Here is a 15,765-nt window from a genome sequence, read left to right as displayed (position 1 = left end):
CAGCTGGGGAGGATCAGGTAACAGCAGATTTGTTGAAGGATGGTGGGCAGATTGTTCTAGAAAAACTGGCCATCCTGTATACGCAATGCCTCATGACCTAGAGCGTACCGTAATCATGGAAGAACGCTAACATAATCCTAATCCAAAAAAAAGGGGACGCTAAAGACTTCAAAAATTATAGGCCAATCAGCTTACTGCCCGTTGCCTACAAAGTACTTACTAAGGTAATCGCAAATAGAATCAGGAACACCTTAGACTTCTGTCAACCAAAGAACCAGGCAGGATTCTGTACGCTACTCAGCCATAGACCATATTCACACGGTCAATCAGGTGATAGAGAAATGCGCGGAACATAACCAACCCTTATATATACCTGTCATTGATTACGAGAAAGCGTTTGATTCAATGGAAACCTCAGCATTCATGGAGGCATTACGGAATCAGGGTATATACGAGCCGTGTGTAAAAATACTGAAAGATATCTATAGCGACTCCACAGCCACCGTAGGCCTCCGTAAAGAACGCAACAAAATCCCAAGAAAGAAAGGTGTCATGCAAGGAGATACGATCTCTCCAATGCTATTCACAGCGTGTTTACAGGAGGTATTCAGACAGCTGGATCGTGAAGAATTGGGGATAAGAGTTAGTGGAGAATACCTAAGTAACTTTCGATTCGCTGATGATATTGCTTTGCTTAGTAACTAAGGGGACCAATTGCAATGCATGCGCACTGACCTGGAGAGGCAAAGCAGAATCGTGGGTCTAGAAATTAGTCTGCAGAATACTAAAGTAATGTTTAACAGTCTCGGAAGAGAACAGCAGTTTACGATAGTTAGCGAGACACTTGTCTGCTTAGGACAGGTAGTGTCCGCGGGTCAGGATCATGAGATTGAAATAATGAGAAGAATAAAAATGGGCTGGGGTGAATTTGGCAGACATTCTCAGATCATGAACAGCAGGTTGTCATTATCCCTGAAGAAAAAAGTGTATAACAGCTGTGGCTTACCAGTAGTCACGTACGGGGCAGAAACCTGGAGGCTTACAAAAAGGGTCCTACTTAAATTGAGGACGACGCAACGAGCTATGGAAGGAACAATGATGGGTGTAACGTTAAGGGATAAGAAAAGAGCAGGTTGGCGGAGGGAACAAACGCGAGGTAATGACATCTTAGTTGAAATCAAGAAAAAGAAATGGGGGGCATGGGCAGGATATCTAAGGTGGAGGAAAGATAACCGATCGTCATTAAGGGTTACTGACTGGATTCCAAGTGAAAGGAAGCGTAGCAGGGGGCGGCAGAAAGTTAGGTGGGCGGATGCGAATAAGAAGTTAGATGGGCTTAACCAGGCTGCTGCTGCTGCTGCTGCTGATGATGATGATGATGGTTTCGTAGTATGCGTGCTCTCTGCGGTTTTTACCTCCCTTTCGTTTGATAACAACGCTCCGAAATATTTCATTTTGATATTTGTTGTTATTATTTATGTATTTATTTATTATTTTGATTTATTTATTTATTTACCTACTTATTAATTTATTTTATAGCAAAGTCAACGGAAGGTGCGGATTGTAAAGAGGCGTGGGCACGATAATGGCATTAACGCAAGAGTGCGTCAACAGATAGGCGTATTTGGACGCGAAACTCGGACGTATTCTTCATGCACAAAAGAAAGTTACCCAGTTAGTGAGGAAGTAGAGTAATGAATGTTCTTGAGGACACCACTTTTAGGCATAGATAGGGGTTGACAGTTACTGATAAACCGAAAAACAAAACAAGAAAATAACAACTCTTTCTTTTTTTATCCGCGCCTTCTTGATCTACTTTTGCAGAATTTCTAGTCGCTGCTCAAACACATAGCCAGGAGTGTCGGGGGAGTAATAGTACACTGCTGATAAAAGCCATGCTTAGACTAAATAAAAGAAAATAAAAGAAAAAAGAAAACATTGCACAAACGGCCACCCCTACATTCGACAGTAAGTTCATTTGAAACTATCTCGTTCTTTTTTTCAGAAGTTATAAATTCATTAGCAAAAAGATCTGTGCCAGATCAGCCTGAAATATGGATACTCTGAGGACTTATCCTAACAAACGTTTCTGTTTCCATCCTTTCCCGTGTTGGGAGAACAAACTATTCTGACCTTTCTTCAGCTAGGGTGTTAAAGCTCTGTCAACCTGGATTCCGAAATGAGCGTGCGCGTTTTTTTTCCTTTTTTGATAATATCACGTTTGCGTAAAGTAGTGTTAACCCATCCAGTCGGTTGGTTCCCGTACTAGAGACGTATTCAGGGATGATCGGTTACGGTGATACTACCGCGTTGGCATGAAGTAGTGCTAAACCCGCCAATAAATTCATCTGGTTGTGCTGTCAAAAAACGCGCACTGAAAGGCATACTGCATAAAGTGGTTACGTCAGTGGATACCAAATTTTTTAGTGCAAGTTCTCGCCTCATATGAATGTCTTTTATCATGGCCCAGGTCCACGCATTCTGCGAATGGAGCCAAGAGGTTATGAAAAGCGCACACTTGCTACATTGCAGAAACTCCATGGGTGCTCTGGGATTTCTAAATATGTATCTCTTCAGTTCCTGACGCATATTGTCCAGATCAAACGATAATGTAATATGTTTGCATAAATCATTTGCAACGTTTGTCTTTATATAGGAATTTTCTTTGCAGCTATCAAAGATGCTAATTCTCCCTTTTTTCTTTACAAAGTGTATACTAATCTGCCTAATAAGTAGCTTGATAGTACCCTAAGGTACGAGATTTTTTTTCTTTTTTATTAGATTTGTGTAGTGTGTATAAGCAGGCCCCATAGTCAAAGACTGTATGGGGACCTCCTGTCGATACCTTCTCGATATCTGTTGTCTATACCTTGTCTTAACTGTCCTCCGTCTTGAAGCGTGCGGTCATTTTTGCCATCTTTATTTTCTGTACCTCACACTGCTTCGTGCAAGCATCACTCTTTCTTTATTCAACAAAAAAAACTCAGTGTCCTTTCAGTCTGTGAAGAAGGATGACCAGCGAAGATATGTAGGTGGGCCCCTTAATGGCGAATTGCACCTCTGCCGCGCCTCGGCCAGGATTGCACTACCTTTGGGCTCGGCCCACGTAAGGGAGTGCTTAACGCCCGCTTCACCACTGCCGCGGTTTAGCCCGGTATTTCACTATCTCCGTCATCGACCCACGTATGAGTAGTCCTGATCGCCTGCTTCCCCTATGCCGCGGTTTGGCCCGGTATTGCACTGTCTCCGGGATTGACCCACGTATGAGTAGTCCTGATCGCCTGGTTCCCCTCTGCCGCAGTTTGGCCCGGTATTGCGCTATCTTCGGGATATTTTTCTAGATGCGAACTCGATAGTGGGGAAAGTAGCCTGTAGCAGCTCTGCTGTAAAAATTAAGAATGAAGAAGATCATTGCATGAGCTAACATGAAGCCTCTGGCCGACGCGTAGGGTAAGATTAGAAGCTAAACTTTCAGAATTGTTTCCAGCTGTTCAGCTATAGCAACAAGTAAATGTGCCTGGCTTGATTGGGAGAAGGTTGGGGGAGTTTGAGCCCTTAACTATGAGTCCACAAGCTTCCAAACGTCAAGTACAAGTAACAGCCTCTGACTTATTTCAATGAAGGCTTCAGCAAAAACAAAGCTGAAATCGCCAGTGTAACGTGCAAAAAAACAAAAGCAAGCTAGGCTCTTTAGTGAAATAACCTCTTCATTAAACTCTTTTAGCGTCATTACTTTCTATATAAATAGCTAACAATTTACTGTTATGTACAAGTCAACATCAAGGATTAAAGGGAATAAACATCGCAAATGTGTAGAGGAACACACATTTTCTATAAAAAATGGTATAAAAACTGTGACTCAAACATACTTGCAGAGCATGTTGTCACGGCGTGGGCCTAGGATGTGCTGTCCACCTTGGTTTTTGAAATTTGTACTAATGTAAACTAATTACACGTAGCAAGTATTTTTTATACGTGCCGTATCTAGGCAACGGTAGAACTAGTGTGCTTTCGAAAAGATAGTATAAATAAGCCGTTTGTTATTAATAATTTCTTGTCTAGCAGTACTTTAAAAAGCAGGCAAACTTTACAGAATCGTTGCCTCCTATCGACTTACTGCAGTGTCCTTTGACGGTAATTTGTCTTGATATTTTTATGTATACTCAGTACACTTGTTGTAATTGTGTGATAGATTATTATTTATTGCGCTGGCACCTTAAAGAGTTATTGTTTCCGTATTTTCACATATTGAGTTTTTTTTTCACTTTCAATTGTGAGCCAAATGTATGTTTTGTGTGAACCACATGCCACGGCTAACTTTGCCGATAGGTTGGACCGATAGTAATATAAATAAATGAACAAATAAATAAATAAATTTCGGGCGATGAGTGAGGTCATACACACAGAAACTCCGTATCTGAACATGGCCCCGCAGACTTAATATCTAGTTTACGGACGGCCTAGATATTTTACTGCATATGTGAACCACGTTTTCTGCCTCGCTCCTTCATTCGTCCGCCTGTCGTCTTTCTACTGTAGCTCGTAGCAACCTGTGAAGTCGGTCTCTTTAGCTAGACTGTTTATGCGTTTCCCATTACAGAAAATTGATTGTAGGAGCCACGGAATAAGATAGCACATTGATATTATTTTTACATTACTCAATTGATATAAACGCGAATAGCATGACTGGCATCGCAGTGGGCTCTTTCTTTTTCACACCGGTACGATGAATATTTTACTCACAAGTAGACATGGTGTATTACAAACTCTTCGTCGATCACCTGGAATTGGTGACACTGTTGTAGATTCCCACATTTATAGTGTGAAAAAAAAGTGTGTCGCATGTGAGCCGACTGAATGTCTGAAAAATATATTTGCATCTCGGGTGAAAAACAACAATAACTTCTTCACCTGAGCGACGCAATTCGGTTATGTGTTGCACACGTTGCACATGTCTTTCCACTGCAATAAATCAGGTGTTAGTCAGCGCCTTATCAGTGCTATCTATCTCATCCTACTATATGCATCCAGCCCTGACATTTTTAATTAAAGTAAGAACTAGCCCACCAGTGCACTTTTCTCACTCTAAGCACAGCTAGTGGTCTGGCTTCCGAGAGATGTCTCTATCGGGCTAACAAAGCGCACTCGCTGAGTTTCCAAGCGTCTGTTTCTTCTCAGGAACAATTGCAAAGCTGAAACACATACTATTCTAATCTCATGTTCAACCAAACCCCGACCAGCCAAGGTAGTAAAGGATCAACATAAGAAAAGCCCTCACCTAAATACGAGCTTCTCTATTTCTGCCGAACCTAGCACTTAGGCAAGCGCTTCTTTTCTTTTTGCAAAAGTTCGCACTGCACAAGGAGGCACTTAAGCGGATGCAATAATTAAGACAGATAATCTCTACCCACAAAAAATGCAACAACCCGCCACACCATTGACTCAGCTTCCCGAAATTGCGTCTTTTGTAAACTCGGCATGTGCTACGCTTTTTTGCATCTACAGCACCCACGTTTTCGACGGGAAGGCAAATGTTTCTTTATAACGCGTGCGCGTTAACAGTAACCGCGCTAAACTACATCCGGGAGTCTACGTGCCTGGCAGGAAAGGTCAGTCACGTGTGAACCCGCAGGAGGCACTGTTGGGAAGCCTGGTGACCTGGCAAAACGAAAGGCCTTGCAGACAGCATTGTTGCGTAAAGGGCGGTTCTCTTGTGTCTGGAGCATGGAACTATTCCCCAATGGCAAGCGGTAGCAACACTGCGACGACAGGTCACTCTGTGCTCCCGAGATAACTTGCCACAGATTAGTTGTCAGTGAAAGAAAATAAGTTATATTGTTGCCGCTTGAAATTGAAAAGCTTTTCTTATGTATTTCCTCGCTAAAAACTGGGCGCAGCTGTTTTAACAAAGAGAATTTTTGTCGTGAGGGATATGAATGACCTAGGATCCGAAAGGGTTTGCGCAAGTCTTTGTAGTGAACGGTTCGATTGGCGCAATGACTTCTCTTTGCGCTTGCTGCCAATGTTGCTCAACTTGGACAACGTTCAGCTCAATATAGGGTTTAGAATGCAATGGTGCGCATCGCTATATAAAGTTAAATTAGGCGCAAAATAAGTTTGCTATTTCGTAATATTCATATAGTGTTGCGCTATTCTTTCGCAATAATATTCGTTTGTTTCGCGGCATTTTTATTTCTGCTAATGCGTGCTTTTAGCTCGTTCACGGCATAGTTGAAGGGCAATTTAAATAGGCATATAAATGTTGAGATAATGAAAGACTTCGGTAATGGCTAACACCATGGGGTGCCATTCGGCAACTCATTATCAACTCCTCAACAAAAGTCATCTGACCAAAGACCGGCACTGGCGTTGTCATGACAGAGACTGCAATTTCACTGTTTGATGTATCACAAGCCAAGCAGCGGTTATATAAAAAAAGACAGGGTAGACAGCTCAAGCTTATTTAGAAGAGCGTGATCACTCATCGCTTCTATCCATTCCCAACTCTTATTATTGAAGGTCATTCGGCCCTGTACTCACAAGCCGAGAATATGCGGCCATCTTTACGGCAAGTAAACAAGTATTTTACCATACAAGCAGTTTTCTCAGAAGGACCAGCTTTTTCACAAGGACTCGTATTGCAGAAACGCCCATCATGAGACAACATCCAGTAAACACTGTAAAACTATCACGGCAGACAGATTCGAGTATAAGCCTGTATACCAACCTAGTATTACAGGAAGAGTTCGATCCTCCTTTTTACCCTAGTTCACTAAAGAGATTATTGGCTGCAACGACTGCATTTTCTACCTTGCAGAACACTTCATTGTGCAATCGAGAAACAAACGAAAGCAGCCCTTATCAGAAGCCCTGATAAACGGGATGCCGCTTTCATGTAGACTGTCCACTCCTCGTTTGAGCAAAGTGGCTCATCCGTCATCTTCATGCAAAGCTAGCTAAGCCACGGCCGGCCTGTCAGTCTGATCCTCGGCAGAAGCAGATACATCAAGCCCAACAGCTGCAAGAGTAACAAACTAACGACCACTTGGTATGATTAGTTTGCCTACAGCAGAGAGCTGGGAACACCATACACATGGACGCTCCACCCACTCAATGGATATTTTGGCAATTATACGAAGGCACCACCTGCCTCGCTCTTTACAAGAGTCTCTGTAGAAGGATACTTGTAATAGACAGCACCCAGTAACATGTTGAGTCTCGTATTAGATCAATCTTAAGAGGGTGGGTGACACGTAATAAGGTGTTTATGCGCCTTCAGTTACACGAAAGGTTACACACACACAAGAACAATAATTGTATTATGTAATCTATTTCATAAGTTCATAGCTTGAATATTACACGAAGTGACAGAAAGTGAAGTCAGAAAAAGCTTAGTGGAAGGTAACTGTCATGTTCAATTCAAGTAACTTGAATATTACACGAAGTGACAGAAAGTGAAGTCAGAAAAAGCTTAGTTGAAGGTAACTGTCATGTTCAATTCAAGTATAAAAAGATAATCAGGACGAGGAAGAGAGGAAGGAAAGCGGACGAAAACTGACTGGCCACAAGAGAGAACGTATGCAGCATGTTCCACACGGCGCAGGAGGTGATTTACTAATAAAGCTAAGGCAACGCATATCTCTTCGGCCACTTTGTTCGGTATTTCTATGCACCACTATTGGCCCTAAAAGAAAGGGAATGTGGGATTGTAGTACAGCTCCCTGCTAAGTGCGGCCGAAGTCTAACTGAAGTTCTGAGTCTGTGCAAGGTCCGCCAATGGCCAAGGCGAGGTGCTATTGGTGGAGCTTTGGAGGAGGCGTTCATGCCCCCTGCAGCGGACCCGCACAAAATAATGCTCCCTACCGAAAAAAGAGCAGTGAGTTGTCAGTAGTCTTATTCAAAGATTTATGCTGCCAGCTGTCAGGGCTTGTGACAGTAAAAAGGGTCTCTACAGGGGCGCCTATCGTCAGAATGGCACCTTTAAGGCCCCGTAACTGTTCCATTGCTCATACAAAAACACAACCAAAAGCACAAAAAATAATGTTAAAATTGTGTTAAAGCAAACAACAGTTTACTAACGAATAATATTTCTAACTACATAGGCAAAGCAATATATACATATTTTTTTCGATCAGCGGTTCTCGCAAAACATAAGTGCTACAACAATGCTGCTATCCGGTGGGATGATGGCCGGCGCTCCTTTTTTTTCAGAATTACGCTACTGCATTCTGTTTTTGTCCATTGTCTTTATCGCACGTTCTGCTCTAGATTTATAGTGTTGTCGTTGTGTGCAACCGTCGTGTTTACTAGCACCCAAAGTGCATGACAAGAGCAAGCAGGCTGTAATCGGCGACTACAAGGTTTTCTTCTCGTCATACCACTGAAGCTTCTTCAGGCTCGGAAGAAGCTTACTTGCTTTCGTAAAGTGAAGCACTGCGGGAGCACTCATGAAAGCATTTTGTGTTAACGCACTTGATTGTCTGCGTAAAACATATAATACAGCGGGCAAGATCTGAACGTCCTAAAAAATGTGCAAGGGTTGAGTGGGAAAGTCCCTGTGCTGTTCTAAGAACTATTCTTTGTGCGTTCATAATCTGCGCAGCAGCACAGAAAGAGATCGAATCGGGCTATCTGCAACAAAAAGGTGTTAAATTTCAGCGCCAGTTCATGGAAGTTTGTCCAATTTAATAGGTTATCTTCTTTGTTTCCTTGCGTCTTTTGTGGTGCCGCAAAAATGCAGCTACATGCCTTCCGGAAGGTTGCTTTTCCCAAAATGCTGCTGAAAGCCCTCTTCTTTGGGGCTCCTTCTAGGTGCGGTAAGCGTGAGTTGCACTCATCTCATCTGAAATAAATAAGCGCTCCCCCCCAAAAAAAAACATTTGCCAGATGTTCAAAAAAACGAGACATACATGTTCAAGCTACATAAAGCCAGAAGCAGTGTTCAGTAAGAACCAGTTAAAACTGGAGCAAAACGGGATGCTCTTTCTCGGTACACGAAAAATGTTCAGCTTAGTACCTCGTTCCTTCAGGAAGAAAACTTTCAATATTCGAGGTCAAAGTTCAGATATACTTTAAAATCCTTTTTTTTTTACGAAAGTACGTCCGAAGCGGAATTTCAGAGGCTATCAGGCTAAAAAGCAAGATCGAGGACCCTTTACGCTGGCGATACTGAAAGTTCTTGCGGCCCAAATGGTGCCCTGTCTTCATTCAGATGGGTTTTTGATTCTGCGAAAAAGCGTTCCGACTAAAGTAAAAAAAAAGCTAAAGCAAAAGCGTAAAGGTACAATGGTGAAGCAAAAAGTTCAAGCAAAAAAGAGAGTCATATCAAAATTATAGAAGGCTTCCACATTGGCCTAGACTGTAACAGCAACGTTTTCTCTTTTCTCGTAAACACGTCATTTGCTGCTAAGAGAACAATGAGGCCCTTAACACAAAAGAACGCATGTATATACGAGTGTGGTAAAAACAAGTTTAAAAAGAAATTAAGTAGGTGGAATTTTCGGGTCGACAGAGCTGCAAAGACTACTCATTGCAGGCCGTCGATCTTTGAAATATTTGTTGACGTTACTCGCCGAATGCAGTATCTGGAGGTTGCAAATGCAGTTCCTTTCTGAGCGGAGTCAGAACCAACGATAACAGAAACAACGGCATATAATATTGACACTAGCGTACCGCTGAACACTTTTTTTGCATTCTTTCTCAGGCCGGTGTTACTAGAAATGTCTTTATAAACTCTAGAATTTTAATAAATGATGCCATACTGGAAGGTGAGAAAGCTGTAATAGGAGGACCTCGTTCTGCGATGTGAACTCGGAGCTCCCAAATAGAAAAAAATGGTGGCGCATTCATCCTAAGAAGATGATTGGTGACGGTAATACCATTAGCATTCTTTCTCCCGATAGGTGACTAATTAGTTATTATATGTGACGGATTTTTGTAATGGGTGAATTAACGAGACAGAAACAGGGCTGTAAGATATATTCATTTATACAAGGTTTAGTTATCCTTATGTCATGGAGATGCTTCCTATATATACATTATAAATCAATAATGTACCTTTGAATATATGCAGAAGATATCTATGTTCTATATAATCTGTACAGTTTATCACGAAATGTCCATCGGTTCGGTAGCGCTAACACACAGCAGCGCATTGTCTTCTCGTCTCTCCTTGATAGCGAGGGGCAGACGACGATGGATTTGGAAGCACGATGTTTACATGTGAGGTCTGAAGTGTCTGATTCCCCGGACAAAGATTAGATAGAGCACACCGCCGGTCCTTGCCGTGGGTACTGCATGTGCTCTAGAAAACACGCGTTTTGGGGGCTTCTTCGAAAGGTCGGAGCCTTTACTGCTTCCGGGTATGTTGTGTGTCTGGGGCAATGAAAGGAAGTTGCAGATCACCTTCGTACAGTTGGAACAGGATGTCGCGCTTGCCGAAGCTCTTCTACTTGCTGAATAAAGCAAGAAGAAGAAGCAAGAAGGGTAAGGGCATGATTATTAGCAAAAAATATTAACAAAGCGATGCTTTGGTATCATTCCAAATCAGGTAGCGCCCGCTCGTCTTTCAAGTACACGCCGTGTTCCTTTTCTTTGGATACAGCTACAAGCTACGCATAGCTACATTTTGTTCATTCTGGGGGAGGGGGGCGCTCCTTAAACAGCGCCTTACTAAATCTCCGTAGGAGAGTTCAATGTGTGAAACATCTTTGACTCACTCTTGAAAACCCCGTTTCCTGTCAGCCAGACCAATTGCTTATATTTCAAGTGGGAAGCACTGATCTTCTTACCAAGTTCGGAAGTCGAGTTACTTGGGAAAATCTTCGTGTATTGAACGTGTATCCTTCTCGGATGAGTATTGCTGAACCTTTCCGTGTTCTTCCAAGCGGCACCCAGCTTCGCTAAAAGAGAAAGAAATCCGTCAACAGAGAAAAGAAAGTATGAATAAATATTTGCTGTTTACCAGCTGCGCATCAGCCCTGCAGCCAATACAACATCAGCATTGCAACTGTTGACACAGTTGGCTTGATACAGCGCACGAGTTGTCTTCTAACACATGAACATTTGAAAAGAATTATGTGTCATGTGTGCCACAAATTTCTATAGCGGTTAGGACGCGGACGGCATGTAGGGCCTTTTCATCACCCGCATCCTGACAAGGAAGCTTAAGATGGGCGCTCATTAAACGTTTGCGTGTAATTAGGCAACCGTAAATGTCGCATACACAAATCCCCCAATTAGCAATTCGGTATCACGCACAGTTTGCCTCTGTGGGAGAGAGCATTGAACGCATGGTGCTCCTCACGCGCTTTAGAAAGCCCATCATTGTTTGAGAGCTTCTCTGTACTTGTGCAGCCTAATAAGTTCCGATAGGCGGCCTAACTTCGGACAACATATTACGGCTAAATCCCACCAAGAAAATATTCGCTTTGTCCAGTTGGCTCGTACGGGCGCTAATTGAAGTACGGCTGTTTAACATGGTCCCTGTTTAATAAGATATACCGCTGCCAAGATGCCAGACTGCACTCATTTTCTTCGGTCCATTTGAAACATAGAGTTCCATGATGCACTCTGTTTTGCTGATTGCGAATTCTTGACAATAGCTCTTGCAAGATAACCACTTCCTCAGACAGGAACAGGGCGCGTTGCGTGCGGGATCGCGACAAACGAGCAGTGATATGTGAAGCGATCGCTTTTACCGTAAGTGGCCAAGTGGCCGTTGACAAAGATGGTACCTGGCAATCGCAGACCTTGGGCGCTAAATTATTTTCATGTCAATTTTCCGTCTCATAGGCGTATCGTGCGCACCTTCGGCTGTGTTCACAAGGCTTTTCTTTTCACCGGCTTTGTGCAATGGTGAGAGTTTGGCAAGCTTTCGAGAAAAGGACACACTGCCTAAATATAAACACTTCTTGAAATATGATAGATTAACTGAGTATTGAAATGTGACGGCAAGCACTATTCCGGAAAAGTGTTGCCAATGCTTTGCGGGAATAAATAATTCTGCGTGTTGAAGTTTAAAAGTGCCTTTACTGCATCTTCAAAACCGAATACAATATGAGCTATAGAGGAAGCTTGAGCACAGTTAGTTGATACCAGCGTGTTTCCGTAAGACCGGACAGATGTCCACTCAAATTAGGCAAACAAATACCAACAGTAATAGGTCCACTCGTATCAGTGTTAGCAATTGTACTGGCGCTATGATGTCATTTGCAGGGTTGACTAGCGAGGATTGGATTAAAAGAACTTAGGCAGTTGCACTCTGCAGAAAAATTCTTAACGCCATCAGTTTTGATATCTTGATCTTCCTGTAATGTGGAGAACATGTCAGAGACAGCTTGGCCACTCAAATGATTTGAGCGCATTAGTCAGTGAACCCACCTGGATATTTGCAGTAAATTGTATATTATCAAAAAACTTTTATTATTGTTTTGAAAGGAACCCTGTGATCGACCACAACACTAACAATACTGTGACAGAAGGCTGCGAGTGTAAAATCATCACACGTCGTGCTAAGTGTTAAAAATAAATAAACTGATCTGCATGTGTTAGCCTTTCAAAAGTTTTGGAAGGTGGCAAAGGTGCATTGTTACTGTGAGATAGGAGATTTTAGGTATTTCAGAATACATTTGTGGTCTGCATAGTATTACGCTGTTGGTAGAGATCCTAGACAACCTAAGTCTGGCCTTGTACCTACATGGTCTACCATCGAGATATTGTTATTATGAATTCGAAGAACTAACAAGATTGTTGATCAACGTCTCATAGAAGTAACTGATTACTTTGCTGTACGATGAAACAAAACAGAGGCAAATTAAAAATGCTTCCCGCTCTTTCTTTCGCCGTCGTACCACACAAATGTATGGTTGTTTTCAAATACCCTTTACTATCACTCATTAAAAGTTTCTCACCTTATGTATATTTATATATCTTCAGCTACAATTTAGTGGCGGAGCCTCCACACTAAGTATACGCCTGAGTTCTTGATGTCATAATTGTGACCATCGCGATTTTCATACTCATATTTATCACTTGCTTTCTAGACGGATGCTCTGATCATTTGGCTCAACCACACTTGTTGGCAGGTTATCAGCAGCGGCGTAACTGACTACAGCAAATATCTACATCTCACAAACGCATGGTATATATAATTCGTGGGCTTGTTTGATTGTGCTATTAGCTACTAAAGTAGCCATCCTGGGACTGTCTGTCTCAGCTACAACGCGCTACTTACGCCATGTGGGACTCCTGTGCCTCGGAATTCCCGCATGGATGTAAAGTTTTCGGTGAAGGAGCTTGAAGCGGCACTGGCGACTTGCAGGCGCTATTCGTCACCTGGGTCGGACGGCTTTACCTATGCCGCACTTGCCAAACTTCGGCAGGAAGCACGACTCATGCTGCTAAACCATTACAACGAGTCCTGGCGGAACTGTTTGGTTCCACGTGAATGGAGAGAGAGAGAAAATAATGCAGAGAAAGGCAGGGAGGTTAACCAGAGGTAGCTCCGGTTGGCAACCCTGCGCAGAGGGAAGGGTTAAGGGGGATAAAAAGAGAAACAGAGTGGAAGGGGGAGATAGAAAGAAAGGGAGACAAGCACGATCAAAGCGCGTACACTACAGAACGGTAGGGGTGGCATTCTGAGTCTGGTCGTGAAGCCCCGTAGACCGCAAGAACCTTAATAGCGCGAGTGAGGCCTTCAAGGGGGTGTTCTTTGGGAGCATTGGCATAAAGCTTTAGTTCTGAAAGTGGGCGATTGTCCAATGTGTCCTCACCTGATACAAGTACTCGGGCGCGTTCTTGTCCGCCCCGCACGCCTCAATGTGATCAGCTAACTCTTCAGCAAAAACGTGGAGATGGCTGTTCTGCTTCACAAGTCAATCACGGACTACTGTTTCCATCAGTATAGGTGGCACTGTTTTAAGCTGTTCTTCCTACAAACACTCACGAGTCACGTAGCAGGTGTATCCTTTATAGCCTTTTTCGCACAGGTACATTTACGCTTCGTGGATGGTACCTTCCCACTGGCATAATCATTTCCTTGGTTAAATTATTTCATTTACAATATTAACGGCAACAGCAATAGGTAGATGGAAGATTATTACTATTCTTTAAGAGCCCAACGTCTACTCAGTAAGGCGTGAGCGGAAACCACATCATCAATTAAATTTCAGTGAAATGTTTGTTTGCATTATGGAACTGTTGATTTAATTGTAGATCATACTACATTTGAAGTTAGTTTCGGCATAGCCAGATATTTCCAACACCGAGAGCATGAGATAAAAGTCCGTTAGAATTTATTGCCATAATATTCGTCTAGCTGTCACTTAGGAAAAACTGATGCCATATTCAGACCACTTCAGTGGGCGTTCCGTACTTTTGGTAAAGTTAAGAAACATTCGCACGCTTGTTTGACGCATTTGGTTACTGGGAGCTTAACATATTTGCTTCATGCTGAAATTGTTGCATGTTATAAACATGACTTCGTTCCTATAGGCACCTTGTGGTACAATGTCATTTTTACTGCAACTTACATTTTTCTCTACTTTAATTTTATTCTGCCTTATTAGTACTGCATTAATATTAAAGTTAATAATACCCTTATGGGCTCTCTGGCTTCATTTTCTAGTTATTTACGTTGTTATAATACCCAGAAATAACCCTTCGATTTTCTTCACTCTTCTTTCATATTACGCAAATAGTGTTTTACAATCAATCTGCGGTATAAAACCTCCCATGAGGCACTCTGTAACAAATACTTTTCCTCTTGATGTACCTGACCAAAATGCGATATGCTGAATTATTCCACAGGTCTTGTTGTATGCGTCTTATATTATCGTGGAAGGCAAAAGTATGGGCACTGCTCAAAATTGTGTGTAAGGAGCAGGAAGAAGGAGAAGGTACTGTTGCTTTAGTCAGTGCCTATGCTGAGACCCACTCATTCCTGTGGGAGGTGTTTTTATTACGTATTTGGAAACAAGCGAACTGTAGCTATCATATTTTTTGTGGAGAGCGATACCGTATGCCGATATGCAGATTCTCTAAAAAAGAAACTACGCGCTCTAGAAAGAACAAGTCTGTAAACACTGAAGCAATAATTGTAGTAGATCAACATTAAAAATCTTGATCAGTTGGTCTCCGAGTCGGTCAGAGTTTTCGCAACACTCGGGAAGAATTATCTTCTATCAAACTCGTGCACAAAGAGCGAAGAAAGGCGCCACGCAAACGATTCACAATCAGGGGCGTGCTTTCATCGCAGCTTGTTGCTACGTCGTCTTGGACTGTTGATCGTGCAGTTAATGGGATTGCGTTTGCCTTTTTCTTTTGCCTCCTGTTGGTGTTGCAGTTTTCGTCGCGCTATTCTTTCTCCCAGTGAGAGAGAGAGAGAGAGATGCAAATGAGGGAAAGGCAGGGAGGTTAACCAGACTTAAAACCTCCGGTTTGCTACCCTGCACTAGGGGAAGGGAAAGGGGAAGTAAAGACGGAAAGAAGAGCGTGACAAAAATAAAAGCGTGAGAAAAAAAATATGAAAAGGGATGAAATGGGGTCATAATAGTCTTTCTAATAGGCCACTGTCACGTGACTAAGTACTATGGTATATACACTGAGAAAAAAAACTAAGAGTAATCTTCATGGACGAATATATCCATGGACCGAAGTTTCAGAGATTGCTGCGTTGTAGACAATGTGCGCAGGCGTTTGTGTGTACACCATCTCGTTCCCGTTCCTGCCACAAAAATTATAGCTTATTAGCTTTCTGCACTGCAT

Source organism: Dermacentor variabilis, chromosome 7, assembly GCF_050947875.1.
Source record: "Dermacentor variabilis isolate Ectoservices chromosome 7, ASM5094787v1, whole genome shotgun sequence".
Classification (NCBI taxonomy): domain Eukaryota; kingdom Metazoa; phylum Arthropoda; class Arachnida; order Ixodida; family Ixodidae; genus Dermacentor; species Dermacentor variabilis.
The sequence above is the reverse complement of the archived record's forward strand: the minus strand, read 5'-3'. Positions refer to the sequence as shown.